At 50.3% G+C, this 22388-nt stretch overlaps 1 protein-coding gene across 6 annotated transcripts in view; it reads right to left on the reverse strand.

The window, feature by feature from the left end:
• LOC146025832 (uncharacterized) overlaps positions 1-21886 on the reverse strand; it is a 109120-nt gene extending 87234 nt beyond the window's left edge. For 5 of the 6 annotated variants that reach the window (XM_083155924.1, XM_083155926.1, XM_083155921.1 and 2 more), the window contains exon 1: positions 21842-21886. The gene's annotated coding sequence lies outside the window, so the exon portion shown is untranslated. Of the gene's footprint in view, positions 1-6354; positions 6436-21841 lie in introns of those variants that run through there. The other variant, XR_014454299.1, reaches the window with a different exon arrangement.
• Between the last annotated feature and the right edge of the window lie 502 nt (positions 21887-22388).

Genomic DNA, 22388 nt, shown 5'->3' on the forward strand with positions numbered 1-22388 from the left:
AACACAGACTGTATCGACGAAACTTTACCACTAACTTGAAGTACAATGTGTCACGAAAAAACATTCTCAAAATCACTGGGATAAGTAAAAGCAAAAAAAAGTTATCCCCACTTAAGTGATACATGTCAGATTTGAAAAAAAGGGCTCTGTCAGGAAGGCAAAAACATGCTGTGTCAGGAAGGGGTTAAGGCTACCATTCAACCTCATCTAGATAGATCTCATTCAAATTCATCTCTACCCAATCACGCCAGGCTATCTAAACGCCTCCTCACACACCTAGCAAGACACAATCTTTATGACTCCTGGAGAGTTTTATATCCCACAGCGCCAGGTTATACCCACTTCTCCCCCCCTCACAATCTCCACACTCGAATTGATTATATTTTTGCAGATCCCCTCTCATCACAAAACTTGATAGATGCCAATACGATCCCAGTATCCTGGTCAGATCACCTAGCTGTGGAACTCAATGTCCGATCTTCTCTTCACCCTCCTTTAAAGCAATGGCGTATTAACGACTCCCTGCTTCTCAAGCCAGATATCCTCCAAGAATTAAGCCTCTTCATCGCAGATTTTTACTCTATAAATAATACATCCCTCCTTCCATTCTTTGGGAAGCTCACAAGGCCACAATGAGGGGCAAACTAATAAGCCTGACAAGTGCACACAATAAAGCTACATGCGAACGCATACAAGAGCTAGAAAACACCCTTCCATCCCTCACGCAAGACCACCAACTTCAGCCAACTCATCACAAATATCTGGAAATCCTAACGACAAAAGGCCAATTAAACCAACTCCTATCATCCAAAGCCACTCAAGCACTACTATGGGCAAGGCAGAAATTCTACGAAAAATCCAACAAAGCAAACGCACTATTAGCTAACCAACTCAGGGCCAAACGTACCAAAAATAGGATTATATCCCTAAAATGTATAGATGAAACTGTCACATACAATTCCATTTCCATGGCCGCTCAATTTCGCACCTTTTATGAAAACCTCTACAACCTTGCATCCTCTGAGCCCACTATCACAACCAACTCAGAAGCCCTAGACAACTATCTCTCATCATGTCAACTCCCTAAACTGACCCCGTCCCAAATAGAAGCTCTAAATACCCCGATCACCTCCGACGAAATCCTCGCTGCCATTAAATCCCTGCGTCGATCAGCAGCTCCTGGGCCCGACGGGTTCTCAAATCTCTATTATAAAAAAATGGCCCAACCCCTCGCCCCTATGCTCACTCTCCTATTCAACTCGCTTCTTCAAGGCCATTCCATAGACTCAGTCACAACCAGGGCTAACATAATAGTTATCCCCAAACCCGACAGAGACCCCACAGAGATGGGAAACTATCGTCCCATTTCCCTGCTCAACTCTGATCTAAAGCTATACGCCAAAGTTCTCGCTAATCGCCTAGCTCCCCACCTCCCTACGCTTGCCCACCCAGATCAAGTTGGATTTATCCCCAACCGCCAAGCTTCTGACAATACTAGACGCCTTATTGATCTTGTACACGTGGCCAAAAAACGGTCAGAACCAGCCCTGGTCGTGGCCCTCGACGCCGAAAAGGCTTTCGACAGAGTGGAGTGGCCTTTTATTCGTAGCACCCTAGCACACATGGGATTCACTGGACCCTTTCTAAACGGTATCTTAGCTCTTTACAACAACCCATCAGCCTCGGTACTGGTTAACGGCCTTAAATCATCCCAGTTCGAAATTAAAAATGGTACACGCCAGGGCTGTCCACTCTCCCCCCTTCTTTTTGCACTAATCATGGAACCCCTGGCCTCTCGTATACGCATCAACCCAAATATTTATGGCATCAACATAGGCTCCGCGAAACACAAAATTGCCCTTTACGCCGATGACGTCATACTAACCCTTACTAATCCACTTCCTTCACTGACATCTCTCTTCTCTGAAATCCAATCGTACAGCTCATTCTCCAACTATAAAATTAATACAACTAAATCGGAGGCCTTAGATATCAACTTCGCTCCACCCGACCTTGTCTCCCTCCAATCAAAATTTCCGCTCCGATGGCAATCACACAAAATCAAATATCTTGGAACCTATCTAACCAAATCATACACAGACCTGTACGCGGCGAACGTTCCTAGAATGTTGGCAGCTATCAGATCTGACCTCGCCACCTGGAGCCCACAATTTATTTCCTGGGTGGGCCGGACGGCAGCGATCAAGATGATGATCTTACCACGCCTGCTATACCTCTGGCAAACTCTCCCCATTCATATCCCTACTACAATACTGAAACACCTCCAAAGAGACATTAGCACCTTCGTCTGGGCGGGCAAAAAACCCAGAGTTAAACTTCGCCTTCTACAAAAACATCACACTACAGGCAATGTTCCCTCTAATTTTACGAAGCCTGTGTGCGGCAAAAGATTTTGGCTGTGCAACTTTGGAAGGAAAATTTAATTTTTGTGCGTCATATATATATGACTGGAAAATGAGGTTCAGCATTTGTGTTAACTTTACTTCAAAATGATAATAAACATTTAAACATTCAAAACACAGCACACAATGTAGTTAATGGGTGAAACACACATTAATTGAGTCCACAACTGCAAAAAAGGGACCACTGCTGCTTTGTGCGCTCTGTTGTAATGTCTGTGCGCATGCTCCTTGAGTTGTGTGCGCGCGCACGTGCGCACAGCTTAGAGGGAACACTGACTACAGGAGGTCTCGGTCTCCCCGACCTCATCAAATATTACCGAGCCGTACATATTGCCCCGGTAATACTCTTGCATGCCCCCCCTTCACAAAGAATTTGGACCCTCATTGAGGCCTCCTCCATCGCACACTACTCTCTTTACTCTCTTCTATGGATCCCGCCCTCGGCCCGTCCCAAAATGTCATCCCTTCTCCCCTCTACCCGCCATTCACTAAAGATCTGGGACCTTTCCACTAAACTATACAAATTGAGATCACACCACCCTTCACTCACTCCACTATGGAATAACCCTGCTTTCCCTCCGGGGATTAACAAGGACTTGTTTAAAGCCTGGACGAATCATAATATTATTTTTCCCATTGACATCGCCCCTACGCCACTCTTCCCTGACTTCGAATCCCTCAGATCCAAATATTCGATTCCAAACTCTAGCTTCTACCAATATCTGCAAATCCGCCACTTTTACAAATCTATTCCTCAGGCCCCTCCATCTCTTAAAAGATCCCCCCTCAAATCTCTCTGCAGACAACCCCAAATCACGAAAAAATTTATATCAACCATCTACCAGATCCTCAACACTTTCAATCATCCACAGAAAGAGAAACATGAAGTTGCATGGGAATCAGACATGGGAGAGGAACTCAGCGTAAAAAGTTGGTCCGATATTAGACTAGCTATTGCAAAAAGCTCTATCTCAACACGTATCAAAGAAAACGCATACAAAATCTACTACCGCTGGTACTTGGTACCGACCAAGCTTCACTCCATTTACCCCTCTACCTCCTCTCAATGTTGGAGATCATGTGCTCAAGAAGGCAATCATCTCCACATATGGTGGAGCTGCCCAATTATCCAGCCCTTTTGGCTAGAAACCCATGAACTAATCAAAGAGATCCTAAACATCCCGATGCCCTCCTCCCCATCTTTCTCCCTGTTGATGAGACCAATCCCGCACATCCAACCTGCTTCACAAAAGCTAATTAACCATATCCTCAATACAGCTAAGTGTCTAATAGCCAAAAACTGGAAAAGCCTCTACCCGCCCTCTAAACCTATCTTAGTCAATGCTATTTGGTCCACATACAAAATTGAGAAAATCACAGCATTCTTAAACGATTCCACTCCCTCCTTCATAAAAACTTGGTCCCCGTGGACCTCCTACTTTCAAACCGAGGCCCCTTTGACGCATATCTAACTACTGTTTGTATATCACCCCAATCCCTCATTTAAAATTGCCTGCCCTCCCGGCCCCGCCCCCGCCCCCCCCCCCCCCACCCCTCTTCCCTATCAAAAGTCTGTTTCTCAATTTCAAAGATTCACCTCCTCTATCTTTATCCCCATCCATTCCCCCCAGGCCCTATCGCTCATACCTCTCGCCCACTCCACGCCCTATTATCTCCTACTCCTCTCCCTCCATTCATTATGCACCCTCCAAGTCCATTTATCCTTCGCTGTAGCTACACTATAGCTCTTTCGAGTTGATATTTGGACTTCTCTTCAAAAACCAAAACGTACTCAATCTGTTTACACCAAGTTAAATGTATAATTGGTTTTGACTGTTCTGTATTCTTGACATGAAAAAACCCAATAAAAATGTATTTAAATAAAATAAAACCATTACATGTTCTCCTCTTGTTATCTTTCCTTGCCTATTGGACGTGCCAAATCCTATATAGCCCGCAGCTAGAGTGGTTGACAGTGCACCATTACATACTGGGGCTGATTCAGCCCTGATGATCAGGGTTTGCTTATGTGCAAACCACGTCAGCGAACGGCTTCAGTGAATAAAACACTCGCCGGGGGGCGGTAGCAGGGGAACGCCAGCACTTTATGGGTGTCCCCATAAAAACTCTGGGCGTTCCCCTGTAGGAGGAGGTGTGGTGATGCCTGCATTGTTGGTCAGCTGACATCACATGACATATTTGGGAAACAACGACGAAAAGTAAAAGTCAGTATAAACTGACTTTTATTGCTGAAGGGTAGATTCAGTGGTCAGCGACCATCAAATGATCTCCCCAGAGCCGGCCTTAGGCATAGGCAAACTAGGCAAATGCCTAGGGCATTCGAATGCCATGGGGCACTAGCAGCTTCTACTGATTAAAATGATATGCAGCATGCCTATATTCTGTGTGTGAGTGAGGCTGTATCTGCATATGAAATAGTGTATTTATGGAAATCACTGTAACATAGCATTCCGTATGCAGGTACAGCCACAGTCGCACACAGAATATAGGCATGTCGCATATCATTTTAATCATCGGAAGCTCCTTGTGTGTCCTGGTCATAACAATGCAAATAAGATGAATTCTCAGCAAAAAATGCACCCAATGTTAGCAGAACTGGCCAGGAGCTGCATGGCCTATTGAGGCAAGATGTATGAGGAAATACCTGTATCCAAGCAGAGGCAGAGGTCACAGTGTTAGCGGCTGTGCGAGTGCTGTCTGCGGGTGGGTTGGTTGTGCAATAGTGTTCGGCATATGTGTAAGGGGCATTATGTGTGTCATGTATAAATGCATTAATAATGTGCGACATATGTGTAACATGCATTGTGTGTCATGTGTATAAGGGCATTAATAATGTGCAACATTTGTGTAATGGGCATTATGTGTGTCATGTGTATAAGGGCATTAATAATGTGCAACATTTGTGTAATGGGCATTATGTGTGTCATGTGTATAAGGGCATTAATAATGTGCAACATATATGTAAGGGGCATTATATTTATAAGGACATTAATAACGTGTGTCATGTGTAAGGGGCATTACTGTGTGGTATTATCGGGGTGCCGAGAGAAAGGGGTAGGGGGTACAAATTACCCAGGCCAAAGTCTGATGGAAGGGCCCAATGGGGGCCCGGGCCCCCTCCCCTTAAGTAATGTATATAAGGTAACGTTGTACTACTGTGTGATGTAACATAATTAAGGGACACCATCGCATGATGTAATGTGCATAAAGTTGCGCTACTGAGTGGCATAATTTGAATTGGGGGTACTATTGTGTGGCCATGCCCCTTCCCAGCAAGAACACACCCCTGTTTGGGATGTTCACCGAATGTGTGCACTGTTTCTATTTAAAATATTGTGGGTAGGAGCACCAAAATGATGACTGCTATGATGAGGGTTGATGGTGAAAGGGGAGCAGGGTCAGAGGTGGAACTAGTGGCGGTGCTAGGGGGCCCCAGCCAAAATCTTACCTAGGGTGTCATTTAGGCTAGGGGTGGCTCTGGATCTCCCCTATGCTCTTGTGCGAGTGTTCATGTACACATCTCCTCACATGGTACCAAGGGGATTTGATGGTGGAACGGAGGCTTTTGGCATGGCAGCGGAAGATGTTCATGGGCTCGCTAGGCAGCGAATGTACATTGCCTAGCAAGGCAACCTGAATCAGGACCACTAAGTGGCAGTGAGAGCTACAGTATATTTCAGTGTTATATTTAGGTTTCAATTTAATTATCCATAATAGATACGTCTGCTGTCAGCATTCTAAATGCCAACATATCAGGCCACACCCACTATTCCCAAGCATACTATAGGCCAGAATTAGCTGCTGTACAGTTATTGGTCGGGAGGAAAGCCAATCAGCACTTTGTTATATAAAGATGATGGTACAACTGAAGTAGTGTTATGTATTGTAGTAAGAGCGGCTCCTAACTTACCGACAAGTTCCCACTGGTTATTATACAGGTCTTTAAGTGAGGAGCTTCTGTAATTGTTGTTGGCTTATAATGATGTTTTTAGCATGTGCTGTTGTGGCCCCTCCTATATACATTCACAGCACACTTAATATGATTTGCAGGAACAGACGCCAATATTGTTTGATAAATGGGAGCCTTAATCTGCATATTGGACTCATACAGAGGTGGACACACGTAACATATTAGTTGAGGTTGAAAAAAGACGTATGTCCATCAAGTTCCATTTTTGAGATAGATTTGTCACCCCCTCTTTGAAATATTTACCGTACTTTATTTTAACAGTGACTAAATATTAGTTATAGTAAACCGTAAAAATGATGACACGCACTGTGATATGGCGCCTCCAACAAATGACACAATCAGACACAAAGTACGTCCCTGTTCCCAGGAGTCCAGTCCTGAAAACGTTATTCCAAAGGGGGGACGATTAGTGTTGCTAATCCGTCCAATATTGGAATACATAGAGAAAATGGTGCAATATAGTGTTACCATTTTAATATGGTCAACATGTATTGGGTCAACAGGGCTTAGGTCAATGCCTGAAACAGGTGGACATGTCTAATGTCGACATGGATGTAATGTCGACAATGGCTAGGTCTACAGTCAAAAGCTCGACATTTTTCACTTTTTTTATTTGAGCCGACATGTGCCGACAGGCGGTATTTCATGCCCTATTATCCACTAGGACATGGAAGGAAAATAGAAGCATGGCGAGCGCAGGGAGCCATGCGAGGGAAGGCGGGGCACCGATATGGTGTCCAAGTAGACATGTGGGACAAAAAAACTGTGAAAAACCCATGTTGACCTTTTGACTGTCGACCTAACCATTGTCGACCTAATGCTTGTGTCGACCTTCCATTCACGTTGACCTTTTAGTGGTCGACACAATGCACGTCGACCTTGGGTTGGTCAACCCAATGACCCATGCCCCTGCCAGCACCCATAACCCATTTTCCCCCACACAGCATCTGCAAACCTGTTCCTGTCCAAGAACCTATTACACCAGCACCCCTGCGAGCATCCATTAAGCTATCTGTCCCCAATTCATTACCAAGCCCTCCTCCCAGCACCATTAGCACAGTCATCCACCCTACCAGCTCCTATAAATCACATAGCAGCACCCATTACTACACTCACCCACTAACTACCTCCACCTAGCACCCATTACTACACTCGCCCACTAACTACCTCCACCTAGCACCCATTACTACACTCACCCACTAACTACCTCCACCTAGCACCCATTACTACACTCGCCCACTAACTACCTCCACCTAGCACCCATTACTACACTCGCCCACTAACTACCTCCACCTAGCACCCATTACTACACTCACCCACTAATTACCTCCACCTAGCACCCATTACTACACTCACCCACTAACTACCTCCACCTAGCACCCATTACTACACTCGCCCAATAACTACCTCCACCTAGCACCCATTACTACACTCGCCCACTAACTACCTCCACCTAGCACCCATTACTACACTCGCCCACTAACTACCTCCACCTAGCACCCATTACGGCACTCACCCACTAACTACCTCCACCTAGCACCCATTACTACACTCGCCCACTAACTACCTCCACCTAGCACCCATTACTACACTCGCCCACTAACTACCTCCACCTAGCACCCATTACTGCACTCACCCACTAACTACCTCCACTTAGCACCCATTACTACACTCGCCCACTAACTACCTCCACCTAGCACCCATTACTGCACTCACCCACTAACTACCTCCACCTAGCACCCATTACTACACTCACCCACTAACTACCTCCACCTAGCACCCATTACTACACTCGCCCACTAACTACCTCCACCTAGCACCCATTACTGCACTCCCCCACTAACTACCTCCACCTAGCACCCATTACTACACTCACCCACTAACTACCTCCACCTAGCACCCATTACTACACTCGCCCACTAACTACCTCCACCTAGCACCCATTACTACACTCGCCCACTAACTACCTCCACCTAGCACCCATTACTGCACTCGCCCACTAACTACCTCCACCTAGCACCCATTACTACACTCGCCCACTAACTACCTCCACCTAGCACCCATTACTACACTCACCCACTAACTACCTCCACCTAGCACCCATTACTACACTCACCCACTAACTACCTCCACCTAGCACCCATTACTACACTCGCCCACTAACTACCTCCACCTAGCACCCATTACTGCACTCGCCCACTAACTACCTCCACCTAGCACTTATTTTTACACTCACCCACTAACTACCTCCACCTAGCACCCATTACTGCACACGCCCACTAATTACTTCCACCTAGCACCCATTACTACACTCACCCACTAACTACCTCCACCTAGCACCCATTACTGCACTCGCCTAGTGTTCCCGCTAGGCTTATTTTACGGGGCGCTGCGTCCTGCCCCCTTTAAAGCCGCCGATTTCCGCCCTGCCCGTATTTGCCCGCCCTGCACAAGTTAATAGCTGCTGCCGCGCTAGAAGTCTCCTCCCGCTGACAGTCAGCGGGAGGAGACTTCTAGCCGGCAGCAGTGTAAGCCTCTTGCGTGGCAGCGTGTGAAGTGGACACTCCCCCCCTTAGCCAACTACCGGGTGCCCATCCCCTGGAAGTCAGCAGCGCGGACAGGGTGTCAGACAACCCTCTCCCCCCTCCTAAGCTACCACCAGCGGCAGTGCACGGAGCGGCGACCGCTCACCACCGTCCCCCACCTGCTGGAAGTCAGCAGCGCGGACAGGGTGTCAGACAACCCTCTCCCCCTCCTAAGCTACCACCAGCGGCAGCGCACGGAGCGGCGCCCGCCCACCGCCGTCCCCCACCTGCTGGAAGTCAGCAGCGCGGACAGGGTGTCCGACAACCCTCTCCCCCCTCCTAAGCTACCACCAGCGGCAGCGCACGGAGCGGCGACCGCTCACCACCGTCCCCCACCTGCTGGAAGTCAGCAGCGCGGACAGGGTGTCCAACAACCCTCTCCTAAGCTACCACCAGCGGCAGCGCACAGAGCGGCGACCCCTCACCACCGTCCCCCACCTGCTGGAAGTCAGCAGCGCGGACAGGGTGTCAGACAACCCTCTCCCCCTCCTAAGCTACCACCAGCGGCAGCGCATGGAGCGGTGCCCGCCCACCGCCGTCCCCCACCTGCTGGAAGTCAGCAGCGTGGACAGGGTGTCCAACCCTCCCCCCTCCTAAGGGACCACCAGCGGCAGCACACGGAGCGGCACCTGTCCCGTCTGCAGGAAGTCAGCAACACGGGCAGGGTGCCCCCCCCTCCTAAGGGACCAGCGAGAGCGCACTGTCGACTGGAAACACGTTAATCCCTGGCAAAGTATGTAACATCAAGGGGATAGGGGTAGGGGTGGGGGGGTTATGCACACTGCCTCTCCTTTCAGTGTATCATGTTTTGCTCTAACCACCAGCATACATATGTCCCCCGCCTGCATCCCCACCCTTGCAAGTGCCAGCCTGCCCCAACTGTGTAGCCTGCACCCCATGCAAGTGCCAGCCTGCACCCCCTGCAAGTGCCAGCCTGCCCCACCTGTGTGGCCTGCACCCCCCTGCAAGTGCCAGCCTGTCCCACCTGTGTTGCCTGCACCCTTTGCAAGTGCCAGCCTGTCCCACCTGTGTGGCCTGCACCCCCCTGCAAGTGCCAGCCTGTCCCACCTGTGTGGCCTGCACCCCCCTGCAAGTGCCAGCCTGTCCCACCTGTGTGGCCTGCACCCCCCCTGCAAGTGCCAGCCTGTCCCACCTGTATGGCCTGCACCCCCCTGCAAGTGCCAACCAGCCCCACCTGTGTGGCCTGCAAGTGCCATCCTGCCCCACCTGTGTGGCCTGCACCCCCTCTAGTACCAGTCTGCCTCACCTGTGTGATCCCCCATACTGTCTGCCCATTTGTCCATCTTTGCCCCCAGTCCATCCATATATTCATAGATGCAGCATATGGTGCTCATTCCAACCATTTTCCCCAATCTGTACTGTACCTCCATCCATCCTACCTGACTGTCCTGGCAATTTCTCTCCTGCTCACTCTCCTTTTTCTACCCCTATCTCTCCCTGACTCTCTTGCTCTCTGACACTCTCTTTCTCTCCCTCCCTGATGCTGTCTCTCTCTCCCAGACACCCTTTATTTTAGTTTTGCCCCTGGCCATGGGCATTACGGCGCGTGGTATTATATGTAATGGGCATTACGGTGTTTGGTTTACCGGGTAATGGGCGTTACGGTGTGTGTGGTATATGTAATGAGCATTATTGTGTGTGGTATAGTATGCAAAAGGTTTTTCGGTGTGTGGCATAATGTGTAATGGGCATTGTGGCATGTGCGTATGTATAATGGGTATGTGGCATGTGTAATAGGCAGTATGGTGTTACTTTTTGGCGCACACTGTCACAATTTTTTGTTACTCTTTACCTAGAACGGCGCCCATCGCGACCATCGTATGCACTAAAAAACGGGTGCGATGCGATGCCCGTGATTTCCCATAGGGATCAATGTTAAAAGTGAGATTGGACGCGATTTTAGTGTTCAATGCCTCAATGCCCGCGATTTTTCCATAGGAAACAATGTTAAATGGGCCACAGAGCCCAAATAGTCACCCTAAAGTCTGAAATGGCCCCCACAATTGTTAACGCCACCACACGATCAACGTCAACCCGAAGCGTGGCGAGCGCAGCGAGCCCGCGTGGGGCGGCGGTACGCGTCCTCCGACCTTTTCATACCCCCACTATCCACGTCGGCGTGGAGTTGAGAATAGAATAGTGTGGCGAGCGCAGCGAGCCACCGAGCCCGAAGCTTGGCGAGCCCCGCGAGGGGACGCGGATACCTTCACAGGTAAACGCGTCCCTTCGCGGGCTTCACAGGTATCCGCGTCCGTTCGCCACGCTTCGGGCTCGGTGGCTCGCCACACTATTCTATTCTCAACTCCACGCCGACGTGGATAGTGGGGGTATGAAAAGGTCGGAGGACGCGTACCGCCGCCCCTCGCGGGCTCGCAGCGCTCGCCACGCTTCGGGTTCACGTTGATCGTGGGGTGGCGTTAAAAATTGTGGGGGCCATTTAAGACTTCAGGGGGACTATTAGGGCTCTGTGGCCCATTTAACATTGTTTCCTATGTAAAAATCGCGGGCATTGAGGCATTTAACACTAAAATCGCGTCCAATCTCACTTTTAACATTGATCCCTATGGGAAAATCGCGGGCATCGCGTCGCACCCGTTTTTTATGTGCATGCGATGGCCGCGATTTTTTACCCCCGACGCCCGCGATGCCAATCGCGGGCGCCGTTCTAGGTAAAGAGTACCATTTTTTTTTCTGGCTCCTACATTTTCATCCTGGCTCCTAGATTTTTAAAAAATGTGTCAAGCCCTGTCTTACCACAAGGCAGCGATGCCATTGGTTATTTGTATTCACAGCTCCCAATTATTATTATTGGTTTATATAGCATAAATGTGCTGACGGTGTGACGCTCCTGTTTTACAAGATGGTTATATAGCATAAATGTGCTGATGGTGTGACGCTCAGGTGTCACAAGATGGATTATATAGCATAAATGTGCTGATGGTGTGACGCTGAGGTGTCACAGGATGGATTATATAGCATAAATGTGCTGATGGTGTGGCTCAGGTGTCACAAGATGGTTATATAGCATAAATGTGCTGATGGTGTGACGCTCCGGTGTCACAAGATGGTTATATAGCATAAATGTGCTGATGGCGTGATGCTCCGGTGTCACAAGATGGTTATATAGCATAAATGTGCTGATGGCGTGACGCTCAGGTGTCACAAGATGGTTATATAGCATAAATGTGCTGACAGCGTGACGCTCAGGTGTCACAAGATGGGTTATATAGCATAAATGTGCTGATGGTGTGACGCTCAGGTGTCACAAGATGGGTTATATAGCATAAATGTGCTGATGGTGTGACGCTCAGGTGTCACAAGATGGTTATATAGCATAAATGTGCTGATGGCGTGACGCTCTCAGGTGTCACAAGATGGGTTATATAGCATAAATGTGCTGACGGTGTGACGCTCAGGTGTCACAAGATGGGTTATATAGCATAAATGTGCTGATGGTGTGACGCTCAGGTGTCACAAGATGGTTATATAGCATAAATGTGCTGATGGTGTGACGCTCAGGTGTCACAAGATGGGTTATATAGCATAAATGTGCTGCTGGTGTGACGCTCAGGTGTCACAGGATGATTATATAGCATAAATGTGCCGATGGTGTGACGCTCTCAGGTGTCACAAGACGGTTACATAGCATAAATGTGCTGATGGTGTGACGCTCCGGTGTCACAAGATGGTTATATAGCATAAATGTGCTGATGGCGTGATGCTCCGGTGTCACAAGATGGTTATATAGCATAAATGTGCTGATGGCGTGACGCTCAGGTGTCACAAGATGGTTATATAGCATAAATGTGCTGACAGCGTGACGCTCAGGTGTCACAAGATGGGTTATATAGCATAAATGTGCTGACGGTGTGAAGCTCAGGTGTCACAAGATGTGTTATATCGCATAAATGTGCTGACGGTGTGACGCTCAGGTGTCACAAGATGGGTTATATAGTATAAATGTGCTGACGGTGTGACGCTCAGGTATCACAGGATGGTTATATAGCATAAATGTGCCGATGGTGTGACGCTCAGGTGTCACAGGATGATTATATAGCATAAATGTGCCGATGGTGTGACGCTCTCAGGTGTCACAAGACGGCTACATAGCATAAATGTGCTGATGGTGTGACGCTCTCAGGTGTCACAAGATGGTTACATAGCATAAATGGGTACTCTTTACCTAGAAGGGCGCCCATCTCGGGCATTGAATGCACTAAAAAAATCGGGTGCGATGCGACCGACGAGATGCCCGAGATTTCCCATAGGGAACAATGTTAAATGTCTCAATTGACCCAATTTTCCTGTTCAATGCCTCAATTGACCCGATTTTTCCATAGGAAACAATGTTAAATGGGCCACAGAGGCCAAATAGGCACCCTGAAGTGTGAAAGGGCCATCCCAATTGTTAACGCCACCCCACGATCAACGTCAACCCGAAGCGTGGCGAGCGCAGCGAGTCCGCGAGGGGCGGCGGTACGCGTCCTACGACCTTTTCATACCCCCACTATCCACGTCGGCGTGGAGTTGAGAATAGAATAGTGTGGCGAGCGCAGCGAGCCACCGAGCCCGAAGCGTGGCGAGCGCAGCGAGCCCCGCGAGGGGACGCGGATACCTTCACAGGTATCCGCGTCCCCTCGCGGGCTTCACAGCTGTCCGCGTCCCCTCGCCACGCTTCAGGCTCGGTGGCTCGCTGCGCTCGCTGCACTATTCTATTCTCAACTCCACGCCGACGTGGATAGTGGGGGTATGAAAAGGTCGTAGGACGCGTACCGCTGCGCTCGCCACGCTTCGGGTTCACGTTGATCGTGGGGTGGCGTTAACAATTGTGGGGGCCATTTCACACTTCAGGGTGCCTATTTGGCCTCTGTGGGCCATTTAACATTGTTTCCTATGGAAAAATTGGGTCAATTGAGGCATTGAACAGGAAAATTGGGTCAATTGAGACATTTAACATTGTTCCCTATGGGAAATCGCGGGCATCGCGTCGGTCGCATCGCACCCGATTTTTTAGTGCATTCAATGCCCGAGATGGCCGAGATTTTTTACTAACGATGCCCACGATCAAAATCGTGGGCGCCGTTCTAAGTAAAGAGTACCCATAAATGTGCTGATGGTGTGACGCTCCGGTGTCACAAGATGGTTATATAGCATAAATGTGCTGACGGCGTGATGCTCCGGTGTCACAAGATGGGTTATATAGCATAAATGTGCTGACGGTGTGAAGCTCCGGTGTCACAAGATGGGTTATATAGCATAAATGTGCTGACGGTGTGAAGCTCAGGTGTCACAAGATGTGTTATATAGCATAAATGTGCTGACGGTGTGACGCTCAGGTGTCACAAGATGGGTTATATAGTATAAATGTGCTGATGGTGTGACGCTCAGGTGTCACAAGATGGTTATATAGCATAAATGTGCCGATGGTGTGACGCTCAGGTGTCACAGGATGGATTATATAGCATAAATGTGCCGATGGTGTGACGCTCAGGTATCACAGGATGGTTATATAGCATAAATGTGCTGATGGTGTGACGCTCCGGTGTCACAAGATGGTTATATAGCATAAATGTGCCGATGGTGTGACGCTCCAGTGTCACCAGATGGTTATATAGCATAAATGTGCCGATGGTGTGACGCTCAGGTGTCACAAGATGGTTATATAGCATAAATGTGCTGCTGGTGTGACGCTCAGGTGTCACAAGATGGTTATATAGCATAAATGTGCTGCTGGTGTGACGCTCAGGTGTCACAAGATGGTTATATAGCATAAATGTGCTGATGGTGTGATGCTCAGGTGTCACAAGATGGGTTATATAGCATAAATGTGCTGATGGTGTGACGCTCAGGTGTCACAAGATGGTTATATAGCATAAATGTGCTGATGGCGTGACGCTCAGGTGTCACAAGATGGTTATATAGCATAAATGTGCTGATGGCGTGACGCTCAGGTGTCACAAGATGGTTATATAGCATAAATGTGCTGATGGTGTGACGCTCAGGTGTCACAAGATGGTTATATAGCATAAATGTGCTGATGGTGTGACGCTCAGGTGTCACAAGATGGTTATATAGCATAAATGTGCTGATGGTGTGACGTTCAGGTGTCACAAGATGGTTATATAGCATAAATGTGCTGATGGTGTGACGCTCAGGTGTCACAAGATGGGTTATATAGCATAAATGTGCTGATGGTGTGACGCTCAGGTGTCACAAGATGGTTATATAGCATAAATGTGCTGATGGTGTGACGCTCAGGTGTCACAAGATGGATTATATAGCATAAATGTGCTGATGGTGTGACGCTCAGGTGTCACAAGATGGGTTATATAGTATAAATGTGCCGATGGTGTGACGCTCAGGTATCACAGGATGGTTATATAGCATAAATGTGCTGATGGTGTGACGCTCAGGTGTCACAGGATGGATTATATAGCATAAATGTGCTGATGGTGTGACGCTCAGGTGTCACAGGATGGATTATATAGCATAAATGTGCCGATGGTGTGACGCTCAGGTGTCACAAGATGGTTATATAGCATAAATGTGCTGATAGTGTGACGCTCAGGTGTCACAAGATGGTTATATAGCATAAATGTTCTGATGGTGTGACGCTCAAGTGTCATAACATGGATTATATAGCATAAATGTGCCGATGGTGTGACGCTCAGGTGTCACAAGATGGATTATATAGCATAAATGTGCCGGTGGTGTGACGTTCAGGTGTCACAAGGTGGTTATATAACATAAATGTGCCGATGGTGTGACGCTCCGGTGTCACAAGATGGTTATATAGCATAAATGTGCTGCTGGTGTGACGCTCAGGTGTCACAAGATGGTTATATAGCATAAATGTGCTGATGGTGTGACGCTCAGGTGTCACAAGATGGGTTATATAGCATAAATGTGCTGATGGTGTGACGCTCAGGTGTCACAAGATGGTTATATAGCATAAATGTGCTGATGGTGTGGCTCAGGTGTCACAAGATGGTTATATAGCATAAATGTGCTGATGGTGTGACGCTCAGGTGTCACAAGATGGTTACGCCCACTAACTACCTCCACCTAGCACCCATTACTACACTCGCCCACTAACTACCTCCACCTAGCACCCATTACCCATTCATTGATCAAGTTCAGCATCCCAGTGCCCACTAACACATTAACCTCTTCACACTACCACATATATATAACCACACACACACACACACACACACACACACACATACAGTACACAAACATACACCTACCAACAAGGCTTAAAGTCAATGGCGTATCTACTGTGGGTGCAGGGGATGCAATTGCTATGGAGCCCGGCGGTTGGGGGGGCCCGCAGGCAATCCCCTACACCCTTTTAAAAAATGTATATACCAATGTGCGGGCAGTGCACTGCTGTCCTGTGCCCATTTTCAGCGGCGCATTGAAGATCCTGTCCTACAGTGCTGCCCCACTACCAAAGTGAGCAGGAAGCCCTAGCAAGGTCCAGTGACTGTAAGCAGAGCCCCAGCGCGGCACCAGCCCACCGCTACATCAGGGAGCTCCAGCGCTGCTACAGTGAGCAGGGAGCACCAGCTCCACTAGAATGAGCAGAGAGCCCCAGCACGGCGCCACCGCTACAGCAGGGAGCCCCAGCGCCGCTATAATGAGCTATCGAGCCCCAGCGCTTCTACACCCGGCCAGGAGTTCCGGCGCCCGGTGAGCAGAAGGAGACTCCACTGCAGCACTGCTGGACTAGGTACAAGCACCACTTGCACTGCTGGGAAGGGGGATTCAAATAATTTAAGCCCCTGCTCACCCTCTCCTTCTCTACCCCTGCCGCTCATCTACTCTGCCACCCCTCACGTCTTCTACCCTCCCTCTCTCCTCCTCTACCCCCTCTACTCCTACCCATCTCCTCCTCTGCCGCCGTTCAGGTCTTCTACCCTCCCTCTCTCCTCCTCTACCCCCTCACCTCCTCTATACCTGCCCCTCTCCTCCTCTGCCACCCCTCCCGTCCTCTACCCCCTTAAGCTATGCCCCTCTCTCCTAATCTACCCCTCCCTCTACTCCTCTGTCGCCCCACTGATCTCCTCCATGAACTCTCTTCTCCTCTACCCCCATCTCATCCTTTACTCTCCGCTCCCCATCTCCTCTACCCCCTTTCCTCCTCTACCCCCGTCTTGTCATCCTGTACTCTCCTCTAGTCCTGTACTCTGCTTTCTGGTGGTGGAGGGAGGGCCTTTCAAAATTTTGTAATGGGGCCCTCACAGTACTAGTTACGCCCCTGCTTAAAGTGGTCCCGGAGAGGTGTTGGAACTCATTTTGCATGCCACCTACTCCCCTCCCATAAGGCTGAGCCAGGACAGATGTAAAGTTCACATTTTTGCCCTAACCCCCAAACTGTCTACAGGAACATTAGGTGCCTAAGATGCACAGTGCAAAAACAGGGTGGTATCAAAAACAATAGGCATGGTCACACAATAATAACCTCAATTCAAATTATGCCACACAGCATCACAATCTTATTATCAGAAACTTACACCAAACATAGTGTCCCTATTTCATGTTACACCACAGAGTAGTGCCCCTGACTCACATTACACCACAGAGTAGTGCCCCTGACTCACATTACACCACAGAGTAGTGCCCCTGACTCTAGGGTTACCACCTAGTCCCTTTAATTCCGGACACATGTTAATTACACAGGTTCTGTGGCAGTTTAAAATCAGGTGAAGTGGAGTCTTGATGTCAGCCAGCCACAGAACCTGTGTAATTAATATGTGTCCGGAATTAAAGGGACTAGGTGGTAACCCTACCTGACTCACATTACACCACAGAGTAGTGTCCCTGACTCACATTATAACACACAGGACTGCCTTATATTCACAATATGCTACATAGAGTGCCCATTATACACAATGCCAATGTTAGCAGTGGTGCTTACACACATATTAATGCCCATATGAGCAGTGCAACTAATCACAATAATAATGGCCACAGTAGCAGTGTACATTTCCATTATAATTGCAGTGGTAGCAGTGCCACAGACCCATAATAATGTCTGTGGTAGCAGTGCCGCTTATACCCATAATAATGCCATGGTAGTAGTGCTACTTATACACATTCTGTATTAATGTCCACGTTATAAGTGTCACTTATACCTGTAATAATGCCCATGGTAGCAGTGCAGCTTTACCCACAATAATGTACAGGGTAGCCGTGCCAGTTATAGCATAATAATGGCCATGGTAGCAGTGCCTCATATACCCGTAATAACTGCACCAGCACAAAGACACATACACTTCTGAGTCACTGGTGTTTCCTACAAGAGTCCACATTGGTCCTGTCTCCGCTCAGTGTGCTTCCGGCTCCTCTCCTTGTGGTCCCAGCCCAGCACCATCTAATAGTGACGGAGCCACGGCTCACTGAGAGGAGACAGCGCTGCCTAGACAAATAGTCCCATGGATGGGCAACATGAGCTAGCACCAGATATAATGGATGCAACAGTTCTGCCACCACATTTACACACACACAGTACACACAACAAACATAGACACTACACAGACACATACCACCACTAGGGATGCCAATCCCGGGGCATTTTTTTCAATCCCGGGATTCGGGGTGGGTGGGCGGGCGGGTGGCAGGGTAAAAACGAACTGTAGCACTGTAACACCTTTGTGTTGTCTTGAGTAAAAATCCCTCTGCGCTGTTACGTCTGAGCGCTGGGTGGGTGGGTAGGTGGGTGGCAGGGAGCGCTGGGTGGGTGGCAGGAAGCGCTGGGTGGGTGGGCGGGTGGCAGGGAGCGCTGGGTGGGAGGTCTTGGTGGCAGGGAGCGCTGGGTGGGGGGTCGGGTGGCAGGGAGCGCTGGGTGGGTGGGCGGGTGGCAGGGAGCGCTGGGTGGGTGGGCGGGTGGCAGGGTAAAAACGAACTGTAGCACTGTAACACCTTTGTGTTGTCTTGAGTAAAAATTCCTCTGCGCTGTTACGTCTGAGCGCTGGGTGGGTAGGTGGGTGGCAGGGAGTGCTGGGTGGGTGGGTGGCAGGGAGCGCCCTTGGCAGGGAGTGCTGGGTGGGCGGGTGGCAGGGAGCGCTGGGTGGGCGGGTGGCAGGGAGCGCTGGGTGGGTGAGCGGGTGGCAGGGAGCGCTGGGTGGGTGGGCGGGTGGCAGGGAGCGCTGGGTGGGTGGGCGGTTGGCAGGGAGCGCTGGGTGGGTGGGCGGGTGGCAGGGAGCGCTATGGCAGGGAGCGCTGGGTGGGCGGGCGGGTGGCAGGGAGCGCTGGGTGGGTGGGCGGTTGGCAGGGAGCGCTGGGTTTTTGCCTTTAATTACAGAAAATCATTGCATGAAACGAACTGTAGCACTGTAACACCTTAGTGTTGTCTTGAGTAAAAATTCCTCTGTGCTGTTACGTCTGAGCGCTGGGTGGGTGGGTGGGTAGGTGGGTGGCAGGGAGCGCTGGGTGGGTGGGTGGGTGGCAGGGAGCGCTGGGTGGGTGGGCGGGTGGCAGGGAGCGCTGGGTGGGAGGTCTTGGTGGCAGGGAGCGCTGGGTGGGGGAGGCGGGTGGCAGGGAGCGCTGGGTGGGCGGGCGGGTGGCAGGGAGCGCTGGGTGGGTGGGCGGGTGGGTGGCAGGGTAAAAACGGACTGTAGCACTGTAACACCTTTGTGTTGTCTTGAGTAAAAATTCCTCTGCGCTGTTACGTCTGAGCGCTGGGTGGGTGGGTGGCAGGGAGCGCTGGGTGGCTGGGTGGCAGGGAGCGCTGGGTGGGTGGGCGGGAGGGTGGCAGGGTAAAAACGAACTGTAGCACTGTAACACCTTTGTGTTGTCTTGAGTAAAAATTCCTCTGCGCTGTTACGTCTGAGCGCTGGGTGGGCGGGTGGCAGGGAGCGCTGGGTGGCAGGGAGCGCTGGGTGGGTGGGCGGGTGGCAGGGAGTGCTGGGTGGCAGGGAGCGCTGGGTGGGTGGGCGGTTGGCAGGGAGCGCTGGGTGGGCGGGTGGCAGGGAGCGCTGGGTGGGTGGGCGGTTGGCAGGGAGCGCTGGGTTTTTGCCTTTAATTACAGAAAATCATTGCATGAAACGAACTGTAGCACTGTAACACCTTAGTGTTGTCTTGAGTACAAATTCCTCTGTGCTGTTACGTCTGAGCGCTGGGTGGGTGGGTAGGTGGGTGGCAGGGAGCGCTGGGTTGGTGGGTGGGTGGCAGGGAGCGCTGGGTGGGTGGGTGGCAGGGAGCGCTGGGTGGGAGGTCTTGGTGGCAGGGAGCGCTGGGTGGGGGAGGCGGGTGGCAGGGAGCGCTGGGTGGGTGGGCGGGTGGCAGGGAGCGCTGGGTGGGTGGGCAGGCGGGTGGCAGGGTAAAAACGAACTGTAGCACTGTAACACCTTTGTGTTGTCTTGAGTAAAAATTCCTCTGCGCTGTTACGTCTGAGCGCTGGGTGGGTGGGTGGCAGGGAGCGCTGGGTGGCTGGGTGGCAGGGAGCGCTGGGTGGCTGGGCGGGTGGCAGGGAGCGCTGGGTGGCTGGGTGGCAGGGAGCGCTGGGTGGGTGGGTGGCAGGGAGCGCTGGGTGGCAGGGAGCGCTGGGTGGGTGGGTGGGTGGCAGGGAGCGCTGGGTGGGTGGGTGGCAGGGAGCGCTGGGTGGCTGTGAGCGCTGGGTGGCCGTGAGCGCTGGGTGGGCGGGTGGCCGTGAGCGCTGGGTGGGCGGGCGGCTGGCCGGCCGTGAGCGCTGGGTGGGCGGGCGGGTGGCCGGCTGTGAGCGCTGGGTGGCCGGCCGTGAGCGCTGCACGGGCGGCCGATTCGGTGGATGTGCGGCTGTGCCCTGCGCAGCGTGACCTCGTCACGCTGCGCACTGCGGGAGAAGCCGGGCAGCGTCTGAGTGCTCAGACGCTGCCCGGCATTAAACTGCGCATGCCAAATCCCGCCGATCCCGGGATTGGCCACCCTAACCACCACATATATACACACACACACAGTACACAACACAAACATAGGCCATACACACACATACCACCACATACACACACAGTACACACTACAAACATAGACACTACACAGACACATACCACCACATATATACACACACAGTACACAACACAAACATAGGCCATACACACACATACCACCACATACACACACAGTACACACTACAAACATAGGCCATACACACACACATACAACAAACATAGACAGTACACACACACACAGTACACAACACAAACATAGGCCATACGCACACATACCACCACATACACACACACAGTACACACTACAAACATAGGCCATACACACACATACAACAAACATAGACAGTACACACACACACAGTACACAACACATACATAGGCCATACGCACACATACCATCACATTTACACACAGCACACACATATATATATATATACATATATACACACACACACACACACACTACAATCATAGACAGTGCACACACATACCATCACATATAGCAGTGCACACTACAAACATTTATAGTACACACCTAATACCACATACACATACAGTGCACAAACACTCACAACCTCCACATACACACCCACCACTGCCACATATACACAAACATAGTACGCACACCACAATAAGACACACACGCCTATAAAGTACAGTGTATACGTACACATATCACCACATATACACACACACACCACAATATAAGATACACACACAGTAGTGTATACACACACATCACCACATATATACACACACCACAATATAAGATACACACACACACATAGTACAGTGTATACACACACCACAATATAAGATAAACACACACATATATAGTACAGTGTATACACACTAATAAAGTAGCCGTTATAGAACAATTTGCAGTACCAGGCTTCTTGCAGTAGCAGCTCCTGTGGTGCACTGTGGTGTAGTCTGGGGGGGCGGAGCTTACGGCTGAGTGACAGGCTGAGGACCCCGGAGAAGGAGAGAGCTGAAGGGAGGGGCGACCACCACATTGCCTACACGGATCTGACACTGATTTCAGTTCAGATGAGCGTGCTGGAGCCGGAGGCATGAGAGAGGGACAGACGCTGGCAGTCTGTGACAGGAAAGCAAATGTTTTCCTCTCAAAGCTGTCAGTCTCCTGTGGGGCCCATTTTCAGTGGGAGTCCTGGAGCTGCAGCCCTATTAATCCCGTTGTTAATCCGGCCCTGAGCTTTCACCATCATATGTACAATGGCATACCTCCCAACATGACCCATTCCAGGAGGGACACAATGCTATGCTTTTGGACTTACTACATCAGGGTTGACAACCCTCCGGGAATGGTCGGGAGGATCCCGAAAATCGGGTCCCCCTCCCGGCCCCCCGAAAAGGTGGGCCACCCTCCCGGATTCCGGCAGACCCCCTTCCGCCCCTAACATACCTGGTTGAA

This window comes from Crinia signifera, chromosome 8 (genome assembly GCF_055691185.1).
Source record: "Crinia signifera chromosome 8, ASM5569118v1, whole genome shotgun sequence".
NCBI classification, from domain to species: domain Eukaryota; kingdom Metazoa; phylum Chordata; class Amphibia; order Anura; family Myobatrachidae; genus Crinia; species Crinia signifera.